We start from the raw sequence: 15021 nt of genomic DNA, 5'->3' as shown, positions 1-15021 counted from the left end.
TATGGAGAAGCAAGGAAACGTGCATAGGCAAGCACAAAGTCGATTGCCATATTTTTCGTTATTCAAATTTTCCTAATTAGTAGTCTATCCGGTTTTAGGAAAGTTTCCAATTTTCTTAAAATCTGGATTAGTTAATTATTCCATTGTTCTTATTTCCTTTAATTAATCTCTCTAAAGTATTAGGATTACAATAAGGCAAATTAGCCATAGCTTAAGTCGTGTAAGCTTAGGAAAGTCGTTGTTTCCTTATTTCCTTCTAGGAGTCAGTCTAGCTTAGTATAAATAGGGAGCTATTGTATCCTTATTTCACATCCAAGAGTTATCAATAAACTTTCAAGTTTCGTTTACATTGTGTAAGCATCAAGGTTCGACGAGTTTCGTTCCAAATCCCGTTATTGTTTGACGCGTTTTCGAACATTAACACGAGTTATAATCAATAGCTCTTGATTATAATTCACCATTGGTTGAGCTATAGGTCTAGCTCAAGCAAATATCCTTTTATTTACTTGTTTCGTTTATATCATAAAAATCAAGTTTCGTTTATATCATAAAAATTACTAAGTTCAAGTTCTGAATCAGATAGTTCACTAAACCGTTCAAATCATATAATCCGACAATCAGACAGTCCCAAGCACTGTCCAGTTTTATTAATTCCGCTGCAACTCTAACGAATCTTATTCTTTCGAGTAATTTTCGTATCATTTGGCATCAGAGACAGATTTGTTGATCCAAGACGGTGATCATGAATTTTGATGATCCAAATTTTCTTCTAAAACTCCAAGAGGCGTTAAAGAACATGAACGTTCACACTGGAGGACCTTGGAAGCAACCACGTAGAGAATCGGTCAAGTACATGGACGAGCTCAAAATCAATGAACTTCCAGAGTTTATTGCTGGCACAGATCTCGGGGAATATTTTGAATGGGAAAGGCATATGGAGAGGATGTTCGACTTCAAGGATATTGATGATGAAAAGCGTTGCAAATATGCGATCTTGAAGCTACGCAAGAACGCATCTTTATGGTACGAGAGTTTGAAGGCTGCTAGGGCATGTGAAGGGAAGGAAAAGCTAGCTTCGTGGGAGTCTTTAAAACGTAAGTTACATAAGAGGTTTGTTCCTAAAACTCATAAGATTGATTTATATCGTAAATTGGCTGAATTAATGCAAGGGAGGATGAGTGTTGCCGATTATATTGCTGAATTTGAAAGAATAACTCTTATGAGTGAAGTAGAGGAGATTGAGGAACAAAAGATGGCTCGTTTCTTTCGAGGGCTAAACCTTAATATTGCTCATGCGGTCGAGATGCACCCTTATTCTTCTTTCGACATGTTATGTGATCTTTGTATCAAGGCGGAAGGGCAAAATAAGGCTAAACGTGCTAATGTAATTAACTCATCTAGAGTTAATCCTTGGAGTAGACCTGATTCATCAAAAAACATGGGAGCTAGTTCGAGACCTAGCATGGAAGGTTTTGTGATGTTTGTTTTTTGTGTTTGACTCGTTATTAGAGTCGGGATTTGAATTTCGAGTCGGTTTTTAGTCCGGTGTCTGTTTTGACTCTAGTTAGTGTCATTGCGATCCCGTCGTCGTGCATAAAACACTCCAGGTACTTTTCAAATGTTTTGAAAATGTTTTGTTTTTGAAATCGTTTTGAGTTTTCCGATGCGTAATTTACCAAGACCACCTAATGGATGAGAATGCTACCATCTCGGTTGCCCGAGGTAAAATATTTCAAATAGACCATCAAAGAAAATGTCATTTTAATTAAAGTGTTACATCAAAATCAAACCGAGAAAATACGGTACAAGGGTTCCAAACTAAAAATCCAACTGAATAAACAAAATGTCATGACACAACAATGGAAGACCACTAGCTGACTCGTGGTGACTCATCCCCAACTAACCGTCGCGTATCCAAGTTATACCTGCTCTACAATTGCTCACCATCCCCGAATGGATCACCATAATTTTCAAAACAATTAAACGGGTCAGTTACTGTACAACGATATAAGTTAATACAACAACAAGTACACAGTCACAATCCTCCAACACCGTCATATCACCAATCATCTGACTAGCCTGAAGGTCTAGCCCTGCCAGATTACCACTCACAACTGGTAATCCACAGCGCTAGTGGGAGACCGCAACCTTTCCTACCTAAGCCCCGCTCATCTCCATCGAGCAAATAACACATGTTCCTTAATGTGCACATCCATCTTGTAACGGGAACCACAAGGAGCAAATCAAAGGCGTGGAGCCACTCCCAAAAGTGACTCCACTCAGCCGAGGGCGTACCTCGTGAACCACAGATAATCAACAACAACCAATTACAATATCAATAATACCAAAACCAATTACGATATATTCACATGTCAATCAACCATCAACCATCTCATAATCATGTATACAATAACTGAGTAGGGAAACCCTATCTGGAATGCAATAACCACAATCAACACAAGCAGCGGATTAAAAGTGTTCCTCTACGAAATCACCTCCTATCAACTATACTAGGATCTTACCCAAAATACAACGGTCTCAACGGTATAAAGAACTTTGCAATCCGACGATTCTAGCCCTTGGATTTGATAGCAATGTGAGATAAGGATCTTACGTTGTTTGTTTTCTCTTGTAAAGGTTTTAGAATAAGTAAAAAGGTAAAAGAAACTGACGGAAATATTTATATAACCTTTTCACGTGTTGCTATCAAACCCGGCAAAAACCCGTATAAACCAACTTACTCGATCGAGTAACTGAGATACTCGATCGAGTACTGCCTACTCGATCGAGTATCCATCAGGCAAAACACTCTCCAGAACGGAAAACTAACTTACTCGATAGAGTAAGCTTTACTCGATAGAGTACCCAACAGCTCGTAAATCTGAGGTATTACAGTCTTCCCTCCTTCAAAATAAACTACGTCCCCGAAGTTCAAATCCAACCTATAAAACATGTACACCTAATACTAACTCCACCAACCATGCCTACCTCCACAACGCAACTCTCGGCATAGCCTCTGGACACTAACTAGATAATACTATTTCCACAAATGCCGCTAACTCCGTCTCACTAACATATTATCCACTAGCAAATCCAATATCAAGACATTCCACCAAACGGAATGTTGCATTGTACCACCCTTTAAATGAACTTCGTTCTCGAAATTTACTCATACTCATAAATATCATCACCCAATCAATCAACATTATCGAAGTTTTCTCATACTCATAAACATCATACTACTACAAGCACTGCCATGACCTTTAATAATATCAACCACAACACAAGTCCATCCTTTATTCTACACCAAGGCTCAACTCCCAAATATATCGCAACATGTACAACTATCAAACTCTCTTTGTCGCATCCTACTCCTCTTAAGATAAATGTTACGTCCTCGTAATTCACTAATACTAGATCCTTTGTTATACCTCCCATAACCCTCATCACCACCGCATGTCAACGATAACTGACTATAACCTCAACACCTAAAACTATTCCTATATCTAGAGCTCTCTTTCTCTAACAGCTCTTGTGCCACCAATTATTCTGCACTCCATCTAACCTATACCATAAAATCCACAGCATAGCCACTACTCCAACTCTTCAGCATTACCACAAAACGACATACTTCTTATACATGCACTTATCTCCAAAATCTTAACTCACAACCCACAATGTTACACACACTCACACTAGATCCTCAAGTTCTTTTCTTTTATTACCGCAAAACTTACCCATAACTTAACATGATACTAAGTCCCAACACTCCGTACCTACTGTCCCTATAAAAGTTATAAACCACCTATAGTTTCAAGTTCAGTACAACACATGTTCCACAAATCACTTGCCACTACTATGTCAACCAATGCCTCCTCTAAAACAAGAGCAAAAGTACCTCAACAACCTCTCAAAACTGTGTCCCATCAACAGAATATCACTATACCATGACAACAACATAAACATACGCAACTCTATTTCATATCATACTCTACCCTCACTCCCAAGCCGAAGCTGGTAAGAAACATCAATAAACAAAACAACAGTCTATATATCTAAACCGAAACTCACAGGAAACAACAGTAAACAAAGCAACAATCTATATAACTGGTATACACTTTCGAAAGCTTGTCACATAAGTATCTCGCCTACTCCCCCACAACCGATGACGGCATCGCAACACCGCCACCAACAGCCGCACCATAGCGCGAAAGTACCCGCATCACAACATAAAGTACCGTGCCCTAATCGCCACCTGAGTCACAACAACCACATCGATAGTCATCGCAACTTATACAATCCCATAAACACTTACTCAGTATAACTTCCTTGACCAAAAAAAACTTCCTTAAAACCGCTTTACTAGATCACAACGCAACATATTACACGGAATAAACAGATAACGACTTAATGACTATCACACTATGCCGCTACTTGTGAGGTCAGAACCTCACACAAACACTTACACACATCATACACCCGTAATCACATCTAACTAGTCAATCCTTATCACGTAAGTTACCACTTGTTAATGGTTATCTCTCACCCAAGCTTAAACGCATATGCCCTACATAACTCATTCTCCCGTCACATAAATACGACCACCTGGCACATGTAACCATATCATCAATACCTAACTACTAGCAATCGCCTCCTATAACCATATCTTATACTCCCTCACAACCATACATATCAATCCGGCCTCTACAAAATAAACCTCTTTTGAATGGCTATCTTTCCTATTTATCATCACCCTTAACCACTAGTGACAACACCACAACAACAACACCACTGTTCGTATCACAAACCTCTTACACTCACCTCTAAATATAACAGTTCCTTTCCTATCTTAGGTTAACATCCCAAAAAACGAACATCAAATCCATCAATTAAAATTACCTCAACATTCATTCCAATTTTATCCTTAATTGTATCATCACCTAACTCTCCACCAAAATTTCATATCGTGCAAATACTCTACCAACTTCTTATTCCCTTAATTCCTCAAAACTCATGGCTAACATGTGTCTTGAAATCCCTATATAACCATTAACTCACACCCTCATGATAGTATCATACATCTCGACGATTCTTTACTTCCTTATCGCATAACTCCGGTCAACATTCTCTTAGTTTACTCCCCTCATTCTTTTCCCTTTATACTCGGCAAAATTAATTAACAATTCAACTCCTTATTCCTACCACCTAACTCTTTAGTGTTCTGAATACCTTCTCATTGCTCCAAAACTCAAATTTCATTAATTCATATCAGTACCTTCTCACTCTTTCTTACCATGGATTTTCTCTCATCATGCTACTCACTCGCACTTGCCACCATTAGCTCCACACAACCAACGGTTACTCTTCAGTTAGTTGTATCTTCCTTTCGTATCCCTAAAAAATCAAAAATTGACCTCATACCATTAATTACTCAAAGAATTACACACTAGGCTCACCTCTTAATAATGCAAATTCCCAAACTCAGTCACTATCTACAAATCCACGTCGCGGCATAGCTCAATCTAAGTTCACTGTATACCATTATTCTCCATCTCTTTACAACGACCTTCCATTATATATATTCTTAATCAACCCAGTTATCTCCCTCCATAAATCATTAAACATCCTAAGTTACCACCATTCGCATCTATCATTTCAATCTTTTCATTCTCACATTCCTTATACTTACATCACCCCTTGCCCATATTCACTTTCCTTCACATTACTCAAACTCGCGATTATATCACTCACCACATGTCGCAAAACATGCTCCTTGTCTCGATAAACTCACCAATCTTTCCTTTCCTTTTCTAGTATCCATCACAACCACATATAACCCATGCCCTCCCCACCAAACTCATACCCATCAAAAGGTGCTACTCCTTACATCATAATATTGGGTAACTTACGCATCAGAACCAACACATATGTAAAACAATGCATAAAGAAGTAAAAGAACATCTTTGAAATAACTATGACATGCAGGGAGGTCAAGAAGATAAGCATAAGACCAATAGAGGGGTCACTAGATCGAGTACGGTCTACTCGATCGAGTAGGTGAAGATCAGAAGCACGAATAATAAATTACCAGAGCTACTCGATCGAGTAAGGAGTGCTCAATCGAGTACCAAGAGGTGTACTCGATCGAGTAAGGGCTACTCGATCGAGTACCCTACGCAGTTCTCAGCATTGTCCAATTTTCGTAAAACGGTCATATCTCACTCGTTTCTTGGTCATTTTGGGCGTGTGACCTATCGTTAGAATCGTAAGAAAACAAGCTATCGCCTCCAAGTGAAGTCACATCAATATAATATATGTATCTCAAGTTATAATAGTTTAAAGACAACTTCTCTATAATCGGACAACATAGTACTACTTGATTTTTCCTTCCAACTAACTTAAACGACAACAAAGTAAACAAAAAACAACTCAATACTCATAAAACCAGTATCCTTAACCACATGTTACTATTTACAAAAGCCAAACAACAACATCCATCATCCACATATAATATTCAACTTATCAATCATGTACTACCCGCATGCTTACTTAGTATAATTTTAACACACGTCAACATATATATACATATCATCATATCCTCCTAATATCACATGCTACTAATATCAACCAAACAATAAACATCAATCATCACTTAAACATATACCGCATCATACTTCACATACTTCTATCATTCCATCCAAATTCAACCACATATGTCATCCAACACATATACTGATACGTGCATTTTGTATAGTCTTTTTAGCCTATTTTAGCACGTATTTCCATGTACTTTTGTACTATTTATATCGCATTATGCCCCGAATTGGCTACTTTGGTTCGTTTTGTCCGTTTTGTAGGAATGAACGTGAAAGTAGTGGAATCGTACCATTTTCGTCCTACTTTGCATGCATTTTGAGGAGACAGGATTTTTCAGAGTGAGATCTTGCATTGGGATGCGTGAAGGAACGGTCCACGAAGCAGTCGGCTACGAGTTGGAGCTGTTTCAGAGGAAAAGTACTCGATCGACCCCTTTTATTGGTCGATCGAGTGGTTTTTGTGGCTGAGTTTGTAACACCCCGTAAATTTGAAGACCTTTATTATATTTTAAAAGTAATATTTTAATCTATTTTAATTTAATTTTAATTTATTTGAAATAAAATTTATTTGATAAAATATAATCTTATTTTATTTTGAAGAAATGTAATTATTTTTGATAGTTTAGAAATGTTTAAAAGTGATTGAAACTATATTTAAACCTTTTCCTTTGATAAAATAGATTTCGGATAAAAGTCGTAAAATTGGGACTTTCCCATTTCTTACGGTCGTTGGGTAAACGAGTTTGGATATTGGGCATATGAGTACTTAATCTTTTAGTAAAATCGTGTTTAAGAACTTTAATATTCTCGGAAATCGCGTTCGACGGATATTTCTAATTACCGTCGAAGAAAACCCAAAACGTAAACAATTGACCCACCTCCCCTTGCCATTTGACCGGCCACCCCTCCTCCATTTATCTCCTCTTTCAATTTTCATTTCCTCCATTCTCAATCTATCTCCTCCTTCTCTCAAACACCAAAAACCTACCAAAAATCCTCCTTACAAACCCTAAATCCTTCATAATTCCTCCATTTCTCCACCAAATTTCATAAAAATTATATGCTTGGAATCCTCTTTTCATTCCTCATCCCCTAGTAAGCTTTATTTTCATTTCCCCCAATTTTTGTTTAAGGCTCATCTTTTAGGGTTTCGAATTTAAGCTTAATAATTGTGTTTTTGTTGTTCTTATAGGTGAAGAATTTGAAGATGAGTTAGGTGACTCATATGTGGTTGAAGATGGAGAGTAATTTTGGGTTTTAGAAGCTTTCTCAAGTTATTACTTGTCTCTTTGCTAGCTTAAGGTAACTATTCCGAGTTACTCGACGATTTAATGTCACATAGATGTTGTGTTTGTTGTTTGTTAAGTGTTTAGGTGATTGATAATGTGTTAGTTTCATTTTTCACATGACTTGTGTTGGATGCTTTGGATGCCTTATGCTTGAGTCTTGTTGCCTCTTTGCCATTTTAGCTTGTTCTCATGGATTATGGTACTGTTGGTTAGCTGAAATTTGGATTATTATTGATATTGGAGATATTGTTGGATTGTCAGCTGAATATGCTCTTGCGTAGCCTTTCATATGCTAGGGTGTGTATGATCATTTGTGTGTGCAAGTTTGGACTCTTTGCCCCTCTTATGGTTAAGTGGGTGTCCTACTTGTCCTGTGTGGTGTTGGTATCTTAGACCATCGTCATAGATAGGCCCTTATAGTCTTTGACGAGTATATGTTCACCGCTTAATAGCCTTTGTGTCTTAGCTTGGTGGGTTTATATCCAAGTTAGGGTATGACTTCCTGACGTACTCTTAGAAGTATGTAGTCAGCTTAAGTACTAGCCAACCCTTTGGTGGACTCCTTAGGGGTACTCATGTGTTGTTATCATGGGTCTTGGATGCAGCAGTTTTCCGCATGTCGCTAGGTCTGCGCAGGTTTAGGACTAGGGTGTTTACCTTACCTCGTGGTATAGACTCGAGTTACAGAGTGACTATTGACTGTACTAGGAACTTATGCCTGTCTCTAGATATATTATCCTTTCTTGTTTGATGATTCTATGAATCATAGAAGGTGAGATGCAAGCCGGCCATGGTTGATAGAGTTTGGATTCCTGGATGTTATGTGATTCACATGATAGTGTAGTATGAGTCGGTCTAGTATTCACATGCTAGGACTATGTGTTGTTATATTGTTGTTCACATGATAAGCACGATTGTCTAGCATCTATATGCTAAGGCTATTTGTTATTCATATTCATATTCTTATGTTTACATGTTATATTAATTATGACATTTCGTGGCTGGGAGAACTCGAAGTTACTCCCCACTGACTGTAGCTTTCGTATTTGTATAAAATGCGATCGACAGGTATGGTGATGCTTATATGGGGTTCATGGACGAGCTAGCGAGCAAAGTAACCTTGGGACTTACTTAGATTTGGTTTTATTTGTAGAGACTCTTATACGAGTTTTTATGTCACATGCATTTTAGGGACATATGTCTCCCTCTTTACATTTGGTTGTATAACTTTGCTATTCGCGACTTTAGCGATGGTTACGTTATGAAACTTCTATTTAGACCTTGTATGTTTTGACACCCTTCAATTTGGATATCTTTATAACAGGTTCAGGTTTTAAAAATTACAGGTTTTTACCCAAATGAACCTATTACAAACATATCCATGCAGTTTTATTCTAGAATTACGTGTTTACTTTTCCGCAATGAATGAGGGTGTCACAGTTGGTATCAGAGCATATTTGCTCCCGACGCACGTTTGTGCACCCCCAATATAAATAACTTGACCTTAAAATAATAAACTTGAGAGATGGGTAGGATGGGTAGACTTAGGACCTTATGTTGTAGTCTCTTTGTGATTGCCATTTGTTAGGTGTTAACCAATGTTCTCTTTTGCAAGATGGCTCCTCCAAGAGCCGTAGATAATGCAATCTTGCAAGCTCTTACTCAGATTCTTCAGAATCAGCAAAACCAACCAGCTCCTCCTCCCCCTCCTCAGTTTCCAGAAGGTGGTAGACCCGGTTCTTACACTTGGGTGGCAAGTCAATTGACTCGAAACAAGACTCAAACTTATGGTGGTGAAGTAGACCCGGTGGCACTCACCGAATGGTTTCAGGAATTGGAGAAGAGCTTTGTCTTGTATGATGTTCGTGAAGAGGACAAGGTGAAATTGGCTTCTCACTTCCTTGTGAAAGAAGCTGATAGATGGTGGACCATGACTAGTCCTACTTCCACTCTTGAGCCTGGTTTTGGTTGGGATCGCTTTAAGGATCTAGTTGAGACTAGGTTCTATCCAAAAGAGCTGAGACAACAAAGGCTTAAAGAGTTTATGAATTTGAAGCAAGAAAGTCTTTCTGTCCAAGCCTTTACCGACAAGTTTAATGAACTTGCTCACTATGCTTCTAGACTTGTCAAAAATGAAGAAGAAAAGGCTTTTTTTTACCTTGACAAGCTTACTCCAAAGCTTAAGAGCTTGATCCGTAGGGATTCTACTTCCTTTGTCTCAATCTATGATGATGCATTATGGGCCGAGAGCTCTATTCGGGCTATTGATGAAGAGGCTCGTGCTTCTCGTACTTCCCTTGGCAAGAGGCCACTCTACTCCACTTCTAGGCCTTATGTTGCTCCTTCTAGACCCTTTGTGCCTACTTCTTCCCCTTCTTATACTAACAAGAAGAGGTTTGTTCTGAGTGGACAAGCAAATCAAGGTGCTCGTGTTCTATCTCCTAGCAACGACAAAAATCCTAAGGGTCGTATGTGCTATCATTGTAAGAAGCCTTTGCATCCCGTAATTGGTTGCTTTGATAAGCAATTTGTGTGTTTCTCCTGCAACAAGCCTGGACACAAGGTTAATGAGTGTCCTGAGAAGAAGACTACTACTACTCCTGTTGTTCCTGAGAGGCCGAGAGGTCGCATCTTTGTGATGAGCCGTGCTGAGGCTGAGGCACACCCAGACATAGTCACTGGTACGTTCTTAATATTTGATGTCCCTTGTTTGGTTTTATTTGATACCGGTGCTTCTTTGTCATTTATATCGATGAAATTCTCCGACAAGTTACCTCTTGAACATTCACTTGGAGATAGTACATCAATATCTTTACCCTCCGGCGACATCTTCTCTTGTTCTTATTTTTATTCGGATGTCCCTATATCGATAGCGGAATCTATTTTCCCGGCTAATCTCCTTCGATTTCCACTTGAGGAGTTTGATGTTATTTTGGGCATGGATTGGTTATCTACCTATCATGCTCGATTTGAATGTCGAGATCAAAAGATTGTTCTTAAAAGCCCTTTGGGTACTCGCGTATCTTATCAAGGGGTTAGAAAGCAAACAGGTGTGAACTTGATCTCAGCTATGAAGATGGTGAATGCTTTGAAGAAGGGTCATCAAGCATTCCTATGTGTAGTGACTACTTCTAATTCTCCTTCTTTTCCTCCCTTGAAGGATATTCCCATTGTTTGTGAATTTAGGATGTATTTCCGATGAATTACCCGGATTCCTCCGAAAGAGATGTTGAATTTTCTATTGACCTAGTTCCGGAACCGGTCCTATTGCTAAAGCTCCTTATCGTATGGCACCTTCCGAATTGAAGGAGTTGAGAGTTCAACTTGATGACTTGATTGAGAAAGGCTTTATTAGGCCTAGTGCTTCTCCTTGGGGTTCCCCCGTCCTCTTTGTGAAGAAAAAGGATGGATCTATGCGACTTTGCATTGATTATCGTGAACTCAATCGTGTGACAATCAAGAACAAGTATCCTCTTCCACGAATTGATGATCTCTTTGACCAATTACGTGGTGCTTCTACTTTTTCCAAGATTGACCTCCGATCGGGTTATCATCAAATTCCGGTGCGTGAGTCCGATATTCTTAAGATCGCTTTCAAAGACGAGATATGGTCATTTCGAATTTAAAGTGATGCCTTTCGGATTGACTAATGCTCCGGCTATCTTCATGGATCAAATGAAACGTACCTTTAGTGAGTACCTCGATAAGTGTGTGGTGGTGTTCATTGATGATATCTTGATTTTCTCAAAGAATGATGAAGAACATGCCCTACACCTCCGTATCATCTTAGACATTCTACATCGTCAAAAGTGGTATGCTAAGTTCTCGAAATGTGAATTTTGGTTGCATCAAGTAACTTTTCTTGGACATGTCATATCCAAAGATGGTGTTATAGTAGATCCTTCTAAGATTGAGGCCGTTGTTGATTGGAAGAGTCCGAAAAATGTGACTGAGATTCGAAGCTTTCTCGGTTTGGCGGGTTATTACCGTCGATTCGTGAAAGATTTCTCTAAGTTAGCTAGACCAATGACTCAATTGTTGAAGAAGGAGTCTAAGTATGTGTGGACCGATGAGTGTGAGAATGCCTTCTTAGAGTTGAAGACTAGGTTGACTACCGCTCCGGTGTTGACCTTACCTGAGGATGGTGTGGACTACGATGTTTATTGTGATGCTTCAAAGCATGGCCTAGGTTGTGTCTTGATGCAAAACCGAAGGGTTATTGCTTATGCTTCTCGACAACTGAGGGTTCACGAGGTGAACTATCCGACTCATGATCTTGAATTAGCCGCCGTGGTACATGCCTTGAAGACATGGAGGCATTACCTTATTGGAGTTCATTGCCGCATTTATACCGATCATAAGAGTTTGAGGTGTATCTTTACCCAGAAAGAATTGAATATGAGTCAAAGAAGATGGCTAGAGTTGGTGAATGATTATGATGCCGAGTTGATTTATCATGAAGGGAAAGCAAATGTGGTGGCCGATGCTTTGAGTAGGATGACTAGTCACTCTTTGAGCACTATCCGTATGTTACCTGATGAACTTACCACGGAATTTCAAAAGTTAGGGATAAGCCTTGTTGGGAAGGGCTTTGACTATCTTAGTGCCTTGAGTGCAGAACCCGACTTTTACCGTGAGATCCGTACGTGCCTACCTGAGGATGCTACTTTCAAGTCCATTCAAGCAAAAATCCAACTTGGGCAAGCTAAGGATTGTGTGGTGGATAGTGATGGATACTTTCGTTACCAAGGTAGGATGTATGTTCCGAGAGTAGCCGAGTTGAGGAAGAAGATCCTTGATGAAGCTCACCTTTCTCCTTACTCTATTCATCCTGGTGGTGACAAGATGTATAAAGACTTGAGATTACAGTTTTGGTGGCCTAGGATGAAGATTGATGTCCTAGAGTATGTTAGCAAGTGTCTTACCTGTCAGAAAGTGAAGAGTGAGCATCAGAAACCCGGGGGTTTGCTACAACCTTTGGATGTTCCCCTTTGGAAATGGGAGTCCATCTCCATGGACTTTGTGATGGCTTTACCTAAGACTGTTAGCGGAAAAGATGCGGTTTGGGTGGTTGTAGATCGATTGACCAAATGTGCTAGGTTTGTACCTATCAAGGAGACATGGAGATTAGATGTCCTAGATGGTGCCTACGTGAAGGAGATAGTACGCTACCATGGAGTGCCTAAGGATATAGTTTCATATCGTGACCCCAGATTCTGTTCTCGTTTCTGGACTGCTTTGCAAGAAGCCATGGGTAGTAAGCTACTGATGAGTACCACTTTTCATGCCGCTACAGATGGACAGAGTGAGAGGACTATCCAGACTTTAGAGGACCTCCTCCGTGCTTGTGCTTTAGACTTCCACACTTCTTGGGAGAAGTGCTTACCTCTTGTTGAATTCTCCTACAACAATAGCTATCATACTTCTATCAAGATGTCACCTTATGAAGCTTTGTATGGTAGGAAGTGCCGTAGTCCGGTCTGTTGGGATCAAGTCCAAGATGCTCATGTGTTGGGACCCGATTTGGTGACTGAGACCATCAATCAGGTTCAGATCATTCGAGAGCATATGAAAACCGCTCAAGACCGACAGAAATCTTATGCCGATGTCCGTCGTCGACCACTTGCCTTTGAGGTTGATGATCGAGTGTTCCTTAAGGTATCACCTATGAAAGGGGTGAAACGGTTTGGTGTAAAAGGAAAGCTGAGTCCCAAATACATTGGACCTTTCCGTGTGCTTGAGAAGATTGGTCCCGTTGCTTACCGTTTGGAGTTGCCCCCGAATTTGAGCAAGGTTCATGATGTCTTCCATGTATCTCAGTTGAGGAAGTACATTAGTGATCCGAGCCATGTCATTCAAGAAGAAATCCCAGATTTGGAGCCTAACTTGACTTTGGAAGAAAGGCCAATCCGAATCCTCGAAAGAGCAAACAAGCAACTTAGAAACAAAGTTGTGCCCCTAGTTCGTATCCTTTGGCGTTGTGGAAATGTCGAAGAAGAAACTTGGGAGCCTGAATCCTCTATGTTAGCTAAATATCCCGAACTTTTCTCGTGAGGTAATTCTATTTCCTTTATCTAATTCTTGTGAGTTTTAGCTATCATTTCGAGTGTTCCTCTCCTTTTCTTAAATACTCTCCGCGTTAGTAGTCCTTGCTTAGTTGTTTAAAAGTCGTAGTTAGAGTTTGGTCATAGCTAGTGGAGTTATTATCCTTATTATAGAGTTTCGAACTAAAGATTTTTGAAAATGTTTTAATGTTTTCCACTGGTTTTAACGTCAATGAGTGGTAAAGCTCGTTATTGAAGACGTCTGATATATGGTTTTCTCATTTGTTGGTGTAAAAATATATATTTTTATGTCTTTGATTTGGAATGTTGATGTTCTTGAACGGCCGACGAGGATATTCCGTTCCATTGAAAAGACACTTATTTTTCATACGTTCATATTTTGAAGATTTTGTTTACTTGATTTTAAAGAGATAGACCTACATATATACAATGTTCCTTCTTCTAAGTTTCGGGGACGAAACTTCTTAAAAGGAGGGATGATTGTAACACCCCGTAAATTTGAAGACCTTTATTATATTTTAAAAGTAATATTTTAATCTATTTTAATTTAATATTAATTTATTTGAAATAAAATTTATTTGATAAAATATAATCTTATTTTATTTTGAAGAAATGTAATTATTTTTGATAGTTTAGAAATGTTTAAAAGTGATTTAAACTATATTTAAACCTTTTCCTTTGATAAAATAGATTTCGGATAAAAGTCGTAAAATTGGGATTTTCCCATTTCTTACGGTCGTTGGGTAAACGAGTTTGGATATTGGGCATATGAGTACTTAATCTTTTAGTAAAATCGTGTTTAAGAACTTTAATATTCTCGGAAATCGCGTTCGACGAATATTTCTAATTACCGTCGAAGCAAACCCAAAACGTAAACAATTGACCCACCTCCCCTTGCCATTTGACCGGCCACCCCTCCTCCATTTGTCTCTTCTTTCAATTTTCATTTCCTCCATTCTCAATCTATCTCCTCCTTCTCTCAAACACCAAAAACCTACCAAAAATCCTCCTTACAAACCCTAAATCCTTCATAATTCCTCCATTTCTCCACCAAATTTCATAAAAATTATA

This window comes from Silene latifolia, chromosome 2, assembly GCF_048544455.1.
Source record: "Silene latifolia isolate original U9 population chromosome 2, ASM4854445v1, whole genome shotgun sequence".
Classification (NCBI taxonomy): Eukaryota; Viridiplantae; Streptophyta; class Magnoliopsida; order Caryophyllales; family Caryophyllaceae; genus Silene; species Silene latifolia.
Note: the sequence above shows the minus strand (reverse complement) of the source record.